This window comes from Herpailurus yagouaroundi, unplaced genomic scaffold, assembly GCF_014898765.1.
Source record: "Herpailurus yagouaroundi ecotype Mexico unplaced genomic scaffold, PumYag 140, whole genome shotgun sequence".
NCBI classification, from domain to species: domain Eukaryota; kingdom Metazoa; phylum Chordata; class Mammalia; order Carnivora; family Felidae; genus Herpailurus; species Herpailurus yagouaroundi.
In genome coordinates, this window is record NW_024412395.1 from 34,996,230 (window position 1) to 35,012,676 (window position 16,447).

The window sequence follows — 16,447 nt, forward strand, 5'->3', positions numbered from 1 at the left end:
GGAGTTTATCTGATTGGTATAAAACAGGGTCCTCTAGAAATTATTCCCAGCTCCAAAGGTTTATAAATGTACATCAGGTGGGGGCACCTGGGTGGCTCAGTTGGTTAAGCGGCTGACTTCAGCTCAGGTCATGATCTCTCGGTTCACCGAGTTTGAGCCCTGAGTCGGGCTCTGTGCTGACAGCTGAGTGTGGAGCCTGCTGCAGATTCTGTCTCTGTCCCTCCTCTGCTCATTCTCTCTCTCTCTCTCTCTCTCTCTCTCTCTCTCTCTCTCTCTCTCTCAAAAATAAATGAACTTAAAAAAATTTTTTTAAATATACATCAGGTGGTAGTAGAAGGAGGTGCACAGAGAAGAAAGATGGAAGGTCAGGGGGATCCCTGGGGTTGGTGATAAACAAGAAAGCCATTCAAATTCTATATGGCTTCACACTTTCAGAGTGTTTCCCCTTATTTGCTTTGTGTGGTAAGGAGATCTCTGGGATGCTACTGAAGATAGGGGAAACCAAATGCAGGGCAAGCCTTTGGGTGGGCAGACGCCGGAACCTACCTAGGGAAGACACGCTGCGCATTTGGAGCTACCTTTCCCCAGGATTCTGTCCCACAGAGCTCTTTGGGATGAATGCCTGGCTCCTGACCAACAGAGATCCCATGTGCATTCACAGGGGAAAGCACTGCTTCCCAGGCACTTTCCTGTACAGTCTTCCTGCTCAAGCCGACTCTCTCTTAATTGACTCAGGACAGTAAAATTCCCTAAAAGACCATTTGTTTAAAAAAAAAGAGAAATGAATATTTTAAAGTCCTTTTAGTTTTCTTTTACTGTTTCCTCCTAGTTTACCCTAGAGAAGGGAATCCCACGAAAAAGGACATTTAAATACTGGAATAGTTTACAAGGGAGGTTGCAAAATCATCATAAACTGAGATATTTAAAAATAAAATAGCATCGAAGGCCTTTGGGATGATAAGATAGACATTGTCTTAAAGGCAGGAAAATGGACAAATTTTTTTTTTAGTACTTCGGCTCAGCAACTCACAGAAAAATGCAATGTCTATGTTTCAAATTAGGCTTGGGACGCCTGGGTGGCTCTGTCTTTTAAACGTCCAACTCTTGATTTTGGCTCAGGTCATGATTCCAGGGTCATGAGATCGAGCACCGCGTCGGGCTTTGCACTGGACGTGGAGCTTGCTTAAGATTCTCTCTTTCTCTCTCCTTCTGCCCCTCTCTTCTGCTCACACTCTCTCTTTAAAAAAATACAAACAAACAAAAAAATAGTTTAGTGTTGAGTCCCTAAACATTTTAAAATTTCACAAAAGCGTATGTTTGAGATTTTGTGCTTGATTACAGTTTGGTTTGCAAGGGCTAACTGTAAGTGTAAGGACACCTAACAAAATAGTTTATACATTCAAGATGATTCTTAGGTGTTATGTATTATCAGAAATCAACACTAGTTTTTGTGTCTTTTTTTAAAAAAATCCAGTTACTCTTTGTATGTGCTTCTGTGGTGCTTCATGCATTTTAATTATAAATTATATTTATGCCCAAGGTATAAATATCATATGATAAAAAAGGATGGGATCATAGTGAATTATACACTAATTAATTCACTAAAATTATAAATTCACTAAATTTATTTATACACTAAAAAAAAAATTTTTTTTTTAACTCAGCCCTAAAGTCCTTTCTTGCTTCTTGTTCTTTCAGGTCTTAGATACTTTAACTTAACTCTGGCGAGTGATTCAAGTTAATAAATTACTCTTAAATTATAAAGTATGTAAATTTAGCAGATTTGATCCAGGCTGATTTATACATTCTATCAACTTGATCCATTTATAAAAGCTAAATGCAACCTCTTAAAAATCTTATGGAAAAGATTTTAGAAATATATTTAAAATCCCTTTGTAGCATTTTAAGAAAGTTCTGTAATACATTCATTAAGATTTTTTAATTAATTAAAACAATAAAAGACAGTATGCTATTATGGACTTATTCCTTTTTATTAAAATTAAACTTAAGGTACTTAAATATGAAAAGGAGCCTCTTAAAATATCTTATCATATCTGCTTAAATTTTGTAATTTGTATATGATAACATATTTGGAAAATAGTGTGAATTTTAGTGACTAAAAATATTAAAATGGATGAAATGATCCCATTTTTATATGAATAAATATTGAGAATTATTTTGTTTGGGAAAAATGTATAAACTAATCAATTTATAGTTCCATGTAAAACTATGTAGATAGAGATGCAAAGATTTTAAAATAACAGGCTGTTTGCTTATAATATTTGCATACTGAAGTCTTCCAAAGAGAGGAGTATACATTAGTTTTATAAATATGCAATGTAAATACATTTGTAATGTACATTTGTGTGTGTATCCATCCCCCAAAATACACACATATACGTGCCATACATCTGCCAAAGTGATGGAAAATGAGTCCATGAATTCTGGACTATTTTTCATCATTGCCTGGTTTAAAATAGAATCTATGCATTAATTTAAGAAGTAAACAAAGCTAATAATCCAAGAAAGTGCTCACTGAGCATAGATCTTTGATAAGTCTATACTAAATATGGGAACTCAAATTAGATGAAGTATTCATTGAGGAAGGCTACCATGTTGGGTATGTCTAGAATTTGACTTAAGATCATAGGATAATTGTTCTGCGCTTCAAAAGAGTGAATGTGACCATTAAACCTTGGCCTGTTGTGATATTATCAATTTGCCTGACATACTCCAGAAGGCAGTTATTTTATAGATTCAGCTTTTATATTGGGTTAGGTTTTATAAAATATCTTTTTACACAAAGTGAAAGGAAGGTTTAGTACCTGACCAGTTGTTTCTTTTTTGTTTTTAACTTGAGATACACAAAAAGTGAAAGCCCCTGTAACCCCACTATTTGTTTCACCCTCAGCCCTATCCTCCTGCTTCCACCATTTAGCAACACGCCCAAAGAGAGCTCACCATTAACAATGTGGTACTACAAATTCTTTTCGATCTTCCTCTTTCATACAACTATATTGATCTATCTACACAGGCTTTACAAAATGGATCAGGCTAGCCATACTGATCTATAATGGGCTTCTTCCCCGTATTTGTAAATCTGGACATCTTTCCATATCATCATACATGGATTTGTTTTTTCACTTTCAATGAGTGGATTGCATACCAGTGTATATCATAATCTGTGTAGCTATTCCCTATTGATATTTAAATTATTTTCAGGTAGATGTTTTTTTTCATGCTACTAAAATCACCATTTTAGGGAATATCATGTAGCTTTACGTACTTGAGCAGCATTTATGTAAGACAGATTCCCCCATAGACCAGTTCCAGTTCTTGCTCAGGTCACCTTAACTGGGATGCTGTTAGAGCCAATGGTGCTTTTTTTTTTTTTTTTTCTGCATGTTCTTGACCATTTTCTCTGTTCCTTGGAAGGTCCTCTGCTTTTCCTTCTACCTCTTTTGTAGTTCCTTCTCTATGCAGTTTGCTACTACATTTTCCTCAATGCAACCTCCTCAAGTTCAACCTAGATACTCTTCTCTTTGCATATTATATTCCATCTTTAGACACCTCATTAATGACCAAGGCTTCACTTACCATGTATACAAGAATGGCATCTATATTTAGAGCTTCATTTTAGACCTCTCTGTATTCCAGAACCATGTAGATTGCAACACATTTGTTACTTTTTAGATTACTTTTGATTTATTTTTCTGCTCTGTTCCTTCCTTCATGACCCAAGATGCATAAATTCTACTGCCACAAACTCATTTTATCTAAAACTGAATTCATAATTCTATCAAACCCAGCCTACCCCAGTATTTTCTTTTTTTTTTTTAATGCTTATTTATTTTTTAAGAGAGACAGAGTGTGAGTGGGGGAGGGGCAGAGAGGGAGGGAGACACAAAATCTGAAGCGGGCTCCAGCTTCTGGGCTGTCAGCACAGACCCCGACACGGGGCTCAAACCCACGAACCGCAAGATCATGACCTGAGCTGAAGTTGGAGACTTAACTGACTCAGCCACCCAGGCATCTCCTGCAGTATCTTCTATCTGAGTAAAGGGTACTACCATCCAAATGGTTGCACAGTAGAAATAATTACCCTTATGCAATTTATCACCAAACATAATTTTATGTCTTAAAGATTTCTTCAGTCCATCGGCTTCTCCCTATCGCTACTGCTACCCAACTAATTCATGCTACTATCATCTCTTGTCATTGTAAAATCTTCCTAATTGAGTTCAGCTGCCTATTCTTGCCCAGTTCTAATCACGTTTCCTTCAGATTGACCTTCCCTCCTCACTTTTGCCTTTCAGCCATACCAGCCTTCTTACAATTCCTCCAATGTTCTTCTATGCTCCCTCTGTCTGCAGAACATCTTTATTTGTTTACTTCAAGACTCTGGGGTTTTATCAGTGAAAAAGACAGGAAGGTTTTCTTCTTCTAAGCAAGCTTATATTCTAGAGGGGTAGAGGGGCGCCTGGGTGGCGCAGTCGGTTAAGCGTCCGGCTTCAGCCAGGTCACGATCTCGCGGTCCGTGAGTTCGAGCCCCGCGTTGGGCTCTGGGCTGATGGCTCGGAGCCTGGAGCCTGTTTCCGATTCTGTGTCTCCCTCTCTCTCTGCCCCTCCCCCGTTCATGCTCTGTCTCTCTCTGTCCCAAAAATAAATAAACGTTGAAAAAAAAAAATTTAGAGGGGTAGAACAATAAAAGATATACAAAAAGTCAATTACAAAAACAAACAAGGCAAACATTAGACCAGTGATCATTGTTCATTGTTACTTTATGCTCTCATGCTGTTCAAGAGAATGACTAACTGGCTCCTCCTTTTTGGGTAAGCAAGGTAGATTCCCTGAAGAGCCCTCTCTTGCAGTTGGGATTTGAATGAAAAAGTAGCCAACATGCAGAGATCATGAGGAAGAACATTTCAGGCAAAGGGGACAGAGAATACAAAAACCCTCATATGAGAATGAGCTTAGCTGTTGGACTAGGGTGGTAGGGGTGGATGTGGTGAGAAATGAACAGATCAAAGACATGCTTATATGTGTTGTCCTCTCTATCTGGAATATTTCCCGTCCTTTTAACTCGTTAACTTCTATAGTCCCTCCTTTTTCCCAGTGTAGTCCTACTCATTCTTTGATCTCACTTCCTTGGGGAGGCCTTTCCTGACCCTGCAGACATGATCAGGTTCCCCATGTACATATATAATGCACTTTTCCTTCAAAACATACGTCACAGTGTAGTTTAGTAACATTAATCTCTTTGGTGATTTGATTAATTTTTCTGTCTGCTTCATAAATACTCATTCCATGAGGGTCAGGAGCTGTCTGTTTTGTTCAATATTAATTTCTTAGTTTATAACATACATGAGGCCCTCAATAAATATTTGTTAAAGTGAGATTGTTGGGTTAAAGGTATGTGCCTTTTAGATTTCAATGGGTATTGCCAAATTACTTTCCTCAAAATGCATACTGCTTTCCATTTCCATTAATCATAAATGAAAGCATTCATTTTCCCTCATCCCCAACAGTCTTGTATGCTAGCATTCTGTTTAATTTCACCACTATAGTAAATGGCCACTTGCATTTTTTCTTCATGAGCACCTACATTTGAGACAAATCCAATTATAGTAAGCTCATGTCCATAGTAGACTTTTAAGGCCAAAATTAATTTCTTAAATTATGGGAATGGCTTATTCCCATCTAACTCTCCAGTTTGCATGTAACACACTGTACATCTCCTATTCCGTGTTTGGAAGTTTCTATGCTTACATATGCTATTTTGGCAGCCGTACTCTATACAGTAAGGAGAGATTGGGCGCCAGTGAAAGACAGGTGGGTTCTGGGCCTCCAAATGAAGAGATAACAGAGAGGAGAATTAATTAAGAGGAGAATCCCAGAAAAGGGATGAGAAAGAATTAGAACAGAGAAGAGTCTTGTAAAGGTTAGGGATAAGGCCGAATCTAATGGTGTAAAAGCCCTTCAGCAAGTATACATGAGGTCTTGATGAGTCCTTAAGAATTTGATAGAGCCACTATTTCTTCAATATTTATTCACCAAATGAAACTAGGAAGAAAGACAGATTTGTTGGGTAGTAAAACAGAAGTGGGCCTAAATCTAAAGAGGCTTGGGTTGAAAGAATTAGACAAATATATTTGAAACCAAGGACCACTAAGATCTTACTCATTTGAACAAACTTGAACCTAGATGTTTGTAAATGTGCCCTAATAGAGTCTCAGACTTGTAGTAAGGTTGTGTTCTTGCAAAGAAACAGCACATCATCTTTTTAAATGTTTGTTTGTTTATTTATTTATTTATTTATTTATTTATTTATTTATTTAGAGTATGCATGTGCATGAGCGGGGGAGGGGGAGGCCCAGAGAGAGAGGGAGAGGGAGAATTTCAAGCTGATAGCACAGAGCCAGAGCTGGGGCTTGATCTCATCAATTGTGAGATCCTGACCTGAGCTGAAGTCAAAAGTCAGACACTTAACTAACCAGGTGCCCCACAGCACATCCTCTTTTAAGAGGGGCCTTGGGAAATCCTAGAGGAGGGGCTAAGCACCTTAGCTCATAAGTATAAGGCCCCAGAGCCATGGGTGATGACAGAAGGAAGTGTCAGCAAAGTAGTTGTCATTATTTGGGACTTGGCCATAAGGCCTGCATGATCATGGTTGTTTACTTATGGCAACAACAGTGAGCAGGGACCCAGGATTCTAGACAAGGAACCCATGGGTACAAGTAGTCACTGAGTCTCTATAGCCCTCACCTAATGATGGACTAAATATTAAGGGTCATCAGATTGGGGGTGAGAGAAGGAGTGAGAGGGCAGGGTATTTGAATTAGCCTAAGGACTGAGACAAGGCTGAAATAAGTTATGTACCAAGCTGTTGAAAGCTGGAGAAAGAAGGCAGAGGGAAGTGAGGTGGAGTCCAGCAGTGGCAAAGACCAGTGATACACTGTGGGCTCCCTACTGAGCCTAAATTACTTGAATGTTTTCTATCACCTTCTCTATGCATGATAGCAATTTTAAAATTAATTTCTGCAGGTTTTTGGATTTAATAGTTTCCTGTGTTGTCATATGTATGAGAAGGAATGATTTATCTTGAAACATTAGGTCCTAGAATGCTGCAATGGGGTGAATGTGATGGAACCCCGAAGGTGCATTAAGCTTAGTTCATTCATTTCTCCTTTGGGAAGAATTTCACAGTACGTTTTCTAGTGCATTGTCTAGGCTGGTTTTCAATGCTTCATTGGTATGGATTTTTTTTTTCTTCACAGAACATACCTCACTATTAAATAAGTCTCACTGCTACAAAATCAGTTAGACTCCCTGCATTTTCCTATTTTGTTTTATCTCACCACTTGTAATTCGTGATAGTAAATAATTCCCCTCCCAGTATGGCACTTTAAAATAAGCACTATCTATTTTCACAAAGTTCTGTTAAGATTATCTTTTGTGTTTCAGTCCAATATTTTACCTACAAGCTCTCCTGGTTCCAATTATTAACAACCAATCTGAGTCAGCAGATACCCTTGAACATGCACTATCTGCTCCACCTAGATATTTTTGTAAATGCAGCACCTTTAGAATGGAGTAAAAAATACTCCAAATAGGGGTGCCTGGGTGGCTCAGTCAGTTGAGTGTTTGACTTTGGCTCAAGTCATTATCTCATAGCTCGTGAGTTCGAGCCCCGCGTCGGTCTCTGTGCTGACGCTTGGATCCTGCTTCAGATCTGTGTCTCCCCCTCTCTCTGCCCCTAACCTACTCACATTCTGTCTCTGTCTCTCTCAAAAGTAAATAAACATTAAAAACTTTTTCTGAAAAAAGAAAAAATCCTCTGAATATCTTGAGAATTATTGATATTGTAAACGGGAAGAAAAATATGTATTTCATGTTTTTATACATGTTCAGAAATGAGATGGTTCTAGTGAATTTTGACCCTTTAAGAAGTGCTAGCAGCAATACAGCAACAATAATAGTAACAAATATTAACAGTAATAAATATAATAAATATATAAAATATATAAATATATAAATATATAAATATAATAAATATAAACAGTAATAAATCACCCATGGCTTCACTGTTCTGCTTTTGTCATGAAGGCAAATATAATCTTCCTATCATACCTTGTATTCAAATGAATCTAGTGTAATTTTCAGGGCTTCTTGGTAGCAACAAGAACATTTCAAATATAACAGTTAATTTTTAAAGACAGAATTAAGAGAGAGTATCTTCCTATAGAGAAAAAAATCGGATCTCTAAATATGATAACTCACTGTCAAGACACAGAAGCTGGCCAAGTGCTGAAAAAAAGCATGCTGCTATATAGGCAATTTAGTTGGCAATCCTATCACTACCTGCTGTGTGTGTTTGTGTCCAGATGGCCAACATGCCCAGCAACTCTTTGAATCACAGGTGGTGTTGAGATGCTGATTCTGCTTGGGAGATTGTGGGTGACACCCACCTGCCCCAGCAGGTAGGCTCTCTAAGTGAAACCTGGCAAGACATAGAATTATTGCCATCCATGTGCGGGTGATGATTGATGATGCTGAATGAGGGGATTACTGATTATGCAACAAGGCAGCTGAGTAAATGGGTATTTCCCTTCCCTGAGCTGAGACGATGTTTCTCAAGGTGTGTGTGTGGTCTGAGGACCCCCTGAATTGGTATTATTTGGGTGTTTTTAAAACTGCTTAGTGGGTCCAACCTCTGGCTTAATCAATCTCTAGAGAGAGTTCAGGAGACTGCACTATTTTAACAAAATGTATTTTTAAGCAAACCCTATGGATGATTCTTCTGAGCATGAGATTTGAGAGCCATTGATTCATTATCAGTGGGATGATACTTAACACATGCAAACACACTGCTTTATGGAATTTAAAGAGAGCACAAAAGCCCATCTGTCCATTGGCACAGCTACATGCTGCCAGTAACCGGGTGGTTAACCACATAGTTTTCTCTGACCCTCAGTAGTCTTTCCCAAACAGTGAATGCCCTCAGTATTTACATATGTACAATGCAATTTATGGCAGCCGTACAATTGGGATTTTCCAGGACAGTTCCAATTTCGTGTTATTTTATTCTTTTCAATAAAAATAGCCTATCAAAATGAATTAATATTTTATAATTCTGCAACAGAAAAATACTTCGCAATTAAATCATGTATTTGAAAAAAATGTCATTTGCCCCCGCCCTTTCTGCATCATTCAAGTAACGCCAAGAACACTCCATATGTACTCTTCTCCAGATTGAAGTGACACAGAGAGCAATTAATGAAATTCCTGGCTTTAAGCTTTTAAAAAGACTTTAAAAATACATAAGAGGCAAGAGTCTGAGAGCGAAAGCACTTGGAGCGGAGAGAAACAGCGTCAGAGACACAGAAGAAAGGGTTTTTTTTATAAATTATTTTTAATTCTAAAATCTTTATTTTTAATATCAAGAGCCAAGTTTGAGAGAACAGCCTACATGAAAAACCAAGTGGTAAAGAAGGCACCATAATAGTAAAGATAATCTCTTCGCAAATAGAATAGGAAGTACATTTTTTTCCCTTGCTAGGGGTGGGAAAAAAGTTGAGTGACTATGACTAAGGTTGCCATGGATTGTCTTTGAGAAAGAGCCCAGTGTCCTAAGCCAAGTCCTAAAGTATAGAGTTGGGTGGTTTGCTGATAGAGAGAAACTCCAAATAAATTGGGCGATAGTTGAATCTCAGAGCAGAAGAACCATTACATGGCTTCCTAGGATATAGCCTGGGGGTTTGCAAAGTCCTCTGTGCTGCATGAATGGCCAAGTCGCTATCTAAGTGGATGGGCCTGGGGGCCTGAACCAGCTGACTTGGAGATACTCAGTGTTGGGTGGAAAATGCAAAGTGACCTTGCTGGACCCAGAAGCAAAGAGAAAAAGATCATTGGAACCCTTCAGTCACTGAGGACAATGGGTAGAAAAGTGAAATGAACAACTCAAAGGAGGCCCACAAAGACCAGCACACCCTCTCCTCTATGCCAGGACATGATCTATGTGCTATGTATCTTGAGGCTTTATTTACTTATTTATTTAGCTATATATATCTTGAAGTTTCAGACCACCCTTAAGGAGACAGAAACAGAGTAGAAGAATCTCAAGTTTGCCTAAGTGTTTTTAGACAAAAGGACCCAAGTTTTAAGCTGGAAGTCACTGTGTCATGTAGTCAGTCAGTCAGAAACATCAAATTCAATACAACTTTGTGAAGTTTCATATGAGCAAATTCATAAACCAATAAGAAATTATCAGTCTACATATTCTGATATTTTGGCCTAGAAAATATGGCCATCATGTTTACACCGGGCTATCCTACCTTGTATTTTCCTAAAATTGTTCTTCAAATACTCTAGGCTGTCTAACTTCCAGCTCTCTGACCGGTTTAAGATCAATGTGTCCTCTATTCTCTGTCTTATATCTTCTACATCTCTGGAGGTATGGAAGTAATGAATGAATGAATGCTCTACTCAAATATATGTGGAATCTCAATTTCAACAAATTAGTAGCTGAGGAAACATACTAATGGATAAAATGTGTAGAAAAATATAGTTTGGATATTTTCCATGAAAATTTAGGTGGCCCTTACCTTGGGTATTTGTACAATATATAGGACACCTGAACAGAAATAAAGCGTATTAAAGCAACAATCTGTTTAAAGTGTCACTTTTTTTTTTTTTTTTGGCTCTGGACACCAGAATATTGATAATTATTGTCAGCTAAGGACTTCAAATCTATATCTTTACCTGGAATATTCTTTACATTGAAAATAAAATTATTGGAATTAGAAGAGAGTGGTTGAACACCCACCAGGGCAAAAAAGTATATACATTTTGCCATAGAATATGTTATAGTTTTTTTTTTGGTTTATATCATTTGCTTGTCATTTTGTTTCTATGCCTTATGCGGTAGACATTGCTTTCTGATTACCAAATTTTCTGGGTAAGTCCTTTGTAGTTAGGGTTGGCCATATGTTTAATTCCTCATCAATAAAATGAGAGCAGAAGTGACATAGGTCACTTCCAAGCCTGGTTTCTAGAAGACTCCCTCTATAGCCTTTCCCTACCTGGTTCAATCTAAGTGCATGTTGAAGTCACACGTTGAAGATGGCAGAATAACAAAGTGGAACAAACCTGGGTCCCCGACTCATCACTTGAAGAAGAGTCTCACCAACAAGAAGTATCCATTTTGAGTACTGGGTGAGCAAGAAGTAAACTGTTACATTAAGTCATGGAAACTTCAGGGGTTTTCGATTTCAGGAGCATTAGCTACTAATAAGTTCATACATCAGTCTACAAATATTATATGGTGAGATGCAAACTTCTAGTTTTTCCCTCAATAAGAAATTGGGGGGCGCCTGGGTGGCTAAGTCGGTTAAGTGTCTGACTTCAGCTCAGGTCATGATCTTGTGGTTCGTGGGTTTGAGCCTGATGTTGGGCTCTGTGCTGACAGCTCAGAGCCTGGAGCCTGCTTCAGATTCTCTGTATCCCTCTCTCTCTGTCCCTCCCCCACTTGCGCACTGTCTCTCTCTCCCTCAAAATAAGTAAACATTAAAAAAAATTAAAAAAAATAAATTGGTAAAAACCCTTAATTAGATGAATAGGCTCATATGTTATTCAAGCAAAAATACAAAAATTGATTCAAATCATTTGAGAATAATACAATTGCTACTTCATATTAAGGACCTATATGGTTATAAGCCTTTTTTATTCATCATCTCATTTAATACTTATTTATGGTTTTATATTAGGTACTAAGATTACCCACTATAAACTCAGGGAGGTTATACTAGACCAGGATCACACTACTGGTAAGTGGTAGTGACAAGATTCAAACCAGATCTGTGGTTCCAAACCTCAAACCTTTGAACATAATGTTATGCCCTTTGTCTTTATTTTGTTTGCTTTCTATCCCAGTGTGGTTTGTGCTAGGGTATTCTTAATGTGAGAGCCTTACTATACTTTGCAGAGTTTTTTAAAAATGAGTTTCAACCTGCAGTTGTGCCAAATTCATTTTATGAATTAGATTTAAACATTTGTATCTCTCTCTCTCTTTTTTTTTAGAAAGGTTTAAATTCTTGAAGATTCCCTGTATGTACCTTCCAAAGGTCACATACTTTCCCAGGAATTACTCTGTTTGCTAGTCAATAATGAGGACCCTTTGCCTTCTGACCAACAGACAGGAATGTTGGTTTTTTGGTTTGTTTGCTTTTGCTCCTTTTCAAGGGAAGAGCAACTTCATGGTTGGAATCCAGACTGAAAGTGGATACCCCCTTTGGGTAAAATATAGATGCCAACTTTACTGCAATCTCATCTGGAATCTTCCCTGGCTGTAGCAGTTCAGATATTACTACAAACAATCTCATATCCCATTTTGTGAAGACTGTTTCAATTATCTGCTGCTATAGATAACTAACCAAACAATCAATGATTTTAAAATAATTTATTCTTATCTCCCTTAATTCTGTATATTTATTGGGCTCAGCTGGGTGATTCTGATTTGCAGTCTCTCATGCAGCTGAAGTTAGATGTTGGCTGGGGCTAGAGTTATCTGAGAACTCAACTGGATGTCCAAGAGCCTTATTTTTCTCATATCTGGTGCCTGGGCTAAGGTGGCTTGAATAGCTGGGTAGTGCCTGGGCATATCTCTCTACATGGAGCTTCCAAGTGGCTAGCTTGGTCTTCATTACAGCATGAAAGTCTCAGGGTAGTCAAAGGTTTCATATGGTAGCTGTCTTTCCCTAATGAGAGCATTCCAAGGGATCAAGGTAGAAGCTGCAAGGCTTCTTCTGACCTAGCCCCCTTGAAAGCCATGCAGCATCAATCCCACTGCACTCTATTGATTCTGTGATAACCAATAGAAGTCAAGACAAGGGGTACACACAGGCATGAGTACTGGGAGGCATGGTTCACCGGGAGACCATCTTTCCCCCAGGCTACCCTCATTGAAGGAAAAAGACAAACAAGGAGATGGCTAAGACTTCCAATGCTAATTGAAGTAGATTTCCAAGTTTTCTCCCATCCTTTGACTGGTTCCCAGAAGATGTTCAAATTTTCCTCCTTCAACTACTAATGTTGCTTTCTGCCATCTGGTTACTTTAATTAGCAACTGCTTCTGCTGTCTTTATCTCACAGTGTGATCTTGCCATTATTGTTGAGCCTTGAACTCGCTTTTGGAGTGATGTGATCCTTGCTGCTTCTCCATAAGATGTGATAGACCTCTGATTTACTTGGAAGAGTCTTTCCAGGGGCATCACTGTTATGGATATTTTATTAGGCTCCCAAAAGAGTAGTTTATTTCCCTCAAAATCTTATGGATTTTTCCATCACTGTATTTTGGTCAAGTTCCTCCAGGCTAAAGGCATCACTCAGAGACATACCTCAAACTGTCGATTCCTTGCCATGAATCTGCCATGGTCTTCTGTTTCCTGGGATTCCAATATTTGCACTAAATTCCCTTCACTGCTTAACCCAAGAAACCTCTGACCAGACATGCTATGTGACAGAAGTATTGGGGGGGAGAAGGCAGCAAATGTGCAACTTTCATGATACTAATTCATCATTCTGCAATGTTGGGCATTTGAAGGGTCCAAACTGAAGTTGCTGAGTTCAAACTATGTAAGTAAAAGCACAGAGATAAACAGATGAGAATTAAAATGTCAGCTTTATTACTGATTTGCCACTCTAGTTTTAGATCTGTGGCCAGAGAGATTGCTAACAATCTCATGCCCCACCTTACCCAAAGGTTGAATTTCCTCCTGCAAAAAAAAAAACAAAAAAAAAAAAACAAAAAAAAAAACCACACACAAAACTGCCTACTAGGGTTATCATGTCATGAAGATAGACCAGAATGCGGGAGTCACATGGCCAGGTTGGCTCCTCAAGGAAAACCCGGAAGGGCCCAGCCCAGCCAACGTGTCCTTCTTCAAAACTCACCAATGAGAACAACCATTTCTGTCATAAGTTAGTGAGGAAGTGGGGAGAAGCTGAAATATTCCTCTTCTACTCATCTGTTCATGCGAAACATGAGAACAAGGGAATATATGTTTTTCCTTATTGTGTACTAGGAAATATGTGTTTTTCCTTATTGTGCATTCTCCCTCTCCCCTGGGATGTTGGAGAAGAGGCACATAGCGCTCTGAAATTTCCAACATACATACCTGTCACTGCAAGGAGGGCTGTTGGTGGCCATGTGAGAGTTCCTGAAATAGATACATACATAAGTATCCCCATCCACCTCTGAACCTTTTTATATTGGTTCAAAAATACCATTGTAATTACCTAACAAAACCACATCTGTGCAAATGAGGTAGAAAGATAAGGATAAAAACAACTTGGAATTTAGATTTATGATGCAAGCCTGATTATACTCAAGTATGACCTAATAATTCCACAATTTTTTCCCGTGATGCTTCATCTGAAGGCCTGTTTGTCGTCGTTTAGTACAAATGAAGCAGGAGTGTCATGTTTATATATAGATATATGAATATGTGTGTGTGGGTGAATGAGTGTGTAAATTGCTTGTTCGTGGTAGAATAAGCATATATGAATGCGATGTCTATGACTTCCTAACATAAATATTCCATTGGTTTCTGTTATGAGTTTTGGAACTGGAGGTTTGGACCCCTGTGAGTTACCTCTCACATGTGATTTGTGCATTAAACATGTATGCATGTTTAAATCTGTGGCCAAAGAGATTGCTAACAATCTCATGCTTCTTTATAGCTCTTTTTATGTATGTTTCTTTATAGCTCTATAATTGTCACATCTACATAATATATGTACTGAATAAAGAGCTTATTTTCCTTTTGAATTAAAATCTCTAAAGTATAAATCCATCTCTACAAGCAAAAACACTGATCAAAAGATGAAATGAGGGGCACCTGGGTGGTTCATCAGTTGAACTTCCGCCTCTTGATTTTGGCTCAGGTCATGATCCCAGGGTCACAGGATCGAGCCCTGCGTCAGGCTCTGCGCTGAGCGTATGGATCCTGCTTGAGATTCTCTCTCTCTCTCTCTCTCTCTCTCTCTCTCTCTCTTTCTTTCTCTCTCTCTCTCCCTCCCTCCCCCTCCCTCCCTTCCTCCCTCTCCCTCTGCCCCTCTCCCCCACTTGCTCTCTCTTTCTAAAATAAAAAAAAAATGAAACAAAAATGAGAAAGTTCTACTATAATTATGATGAGCGATAACTTCTGGTGGTGGATGTGAGGAACTGTGCAATGGGCTTTACAAGTCACAACTCTACCACAGTGCATCTGACAAGCAGCTGGACCCTACCCTGGGTCTCTAGTAGTTACCCAACATCCCAGGAATGTTGTGCAAATGAGTTTCAAAGAACATTTTTTAAGATCTTGTAAGTAGGTAAGGAGCAAAAGAGAAGGTCTTTACCATCCCACTGCATTTTATGTTTAATAAACTCTTACATAGCACATATTAGGTATTGTTCTAGGTACTTGGCATATATTAGGACATCTAGTCCTCATAGCTAACTGATAAGTGAGAAACTCCTATTAGCTCTGTTTTGGAGAGGGAAATTGAGGTATAGAGAAGTTATGTAGGTGGCTGAAAGTCAGCCAGCTGAGCCTTCAACCCAGAGAAGGCTGGAGCTAAAGCTTGTGTACTTTGCTCCCTCAAGCCTGGGTGCTCTATTCCTAGTGATCCTACTGCTCACCTAACCTAAAGCAAATTACTTCATCTTACTGGGCCTTTAACTGGTCATCTTTAAAAGATAATTTATCTATAGCTATTCTTTGCTAAACACATCTTAGTGATACGGGGAGAATAAATGGATTATGAGCTTCTCAAGAGTTTTTACTTGAATTCAGGATAGAATTTTAAATGTCTTTGAGTATTTTTTAAAGTTTATTTATTTATTTTTAGAGAGAGAAAGAGAGAGAGCACAAGCAGGGGAGGGGAGAGAGAAGGAGAGACAGAAATCCCAATCTGCATGGATAGCATAGAGCCCGGTGTGGGACTCAAATTCACGAATTGTGAGATCGTGACCTGAGCCGAGATCAAGAGTTAGATGCTTAACTGACTGCACCACCCAGGCACCCTGAGTATTTTTTAGTATTTGGGGGAAAACAAGTCAGTTGTTGAAATTTCATAAACAAATGTCTGGTCTTATTATGCTATTTCAAGCGCAGCAAATAAAATTTGAGGCAAATTGAATTATTTGATGTAACATGAAAAGCCTTTGACAGAGAAGGTTTTCAAACTAGAAGCTCTAACTCCCCTGGGCTATTATTTAGCTTGTGCATTTGCCTCCTTCGTGTTCTATCAGATGCCTGCTTAGTAGTCTAGCTCCTGAAATGAATCCACCCTCTCAGTTGTGTTCCCAGGTCCAGACCTTAAACTTTGGCCACAATTATTAACACTAATTGGTAGGCTCAGCAGAGAGGCTGAGGGCTGAATGAGCACCAGGAACAAAAGTGGG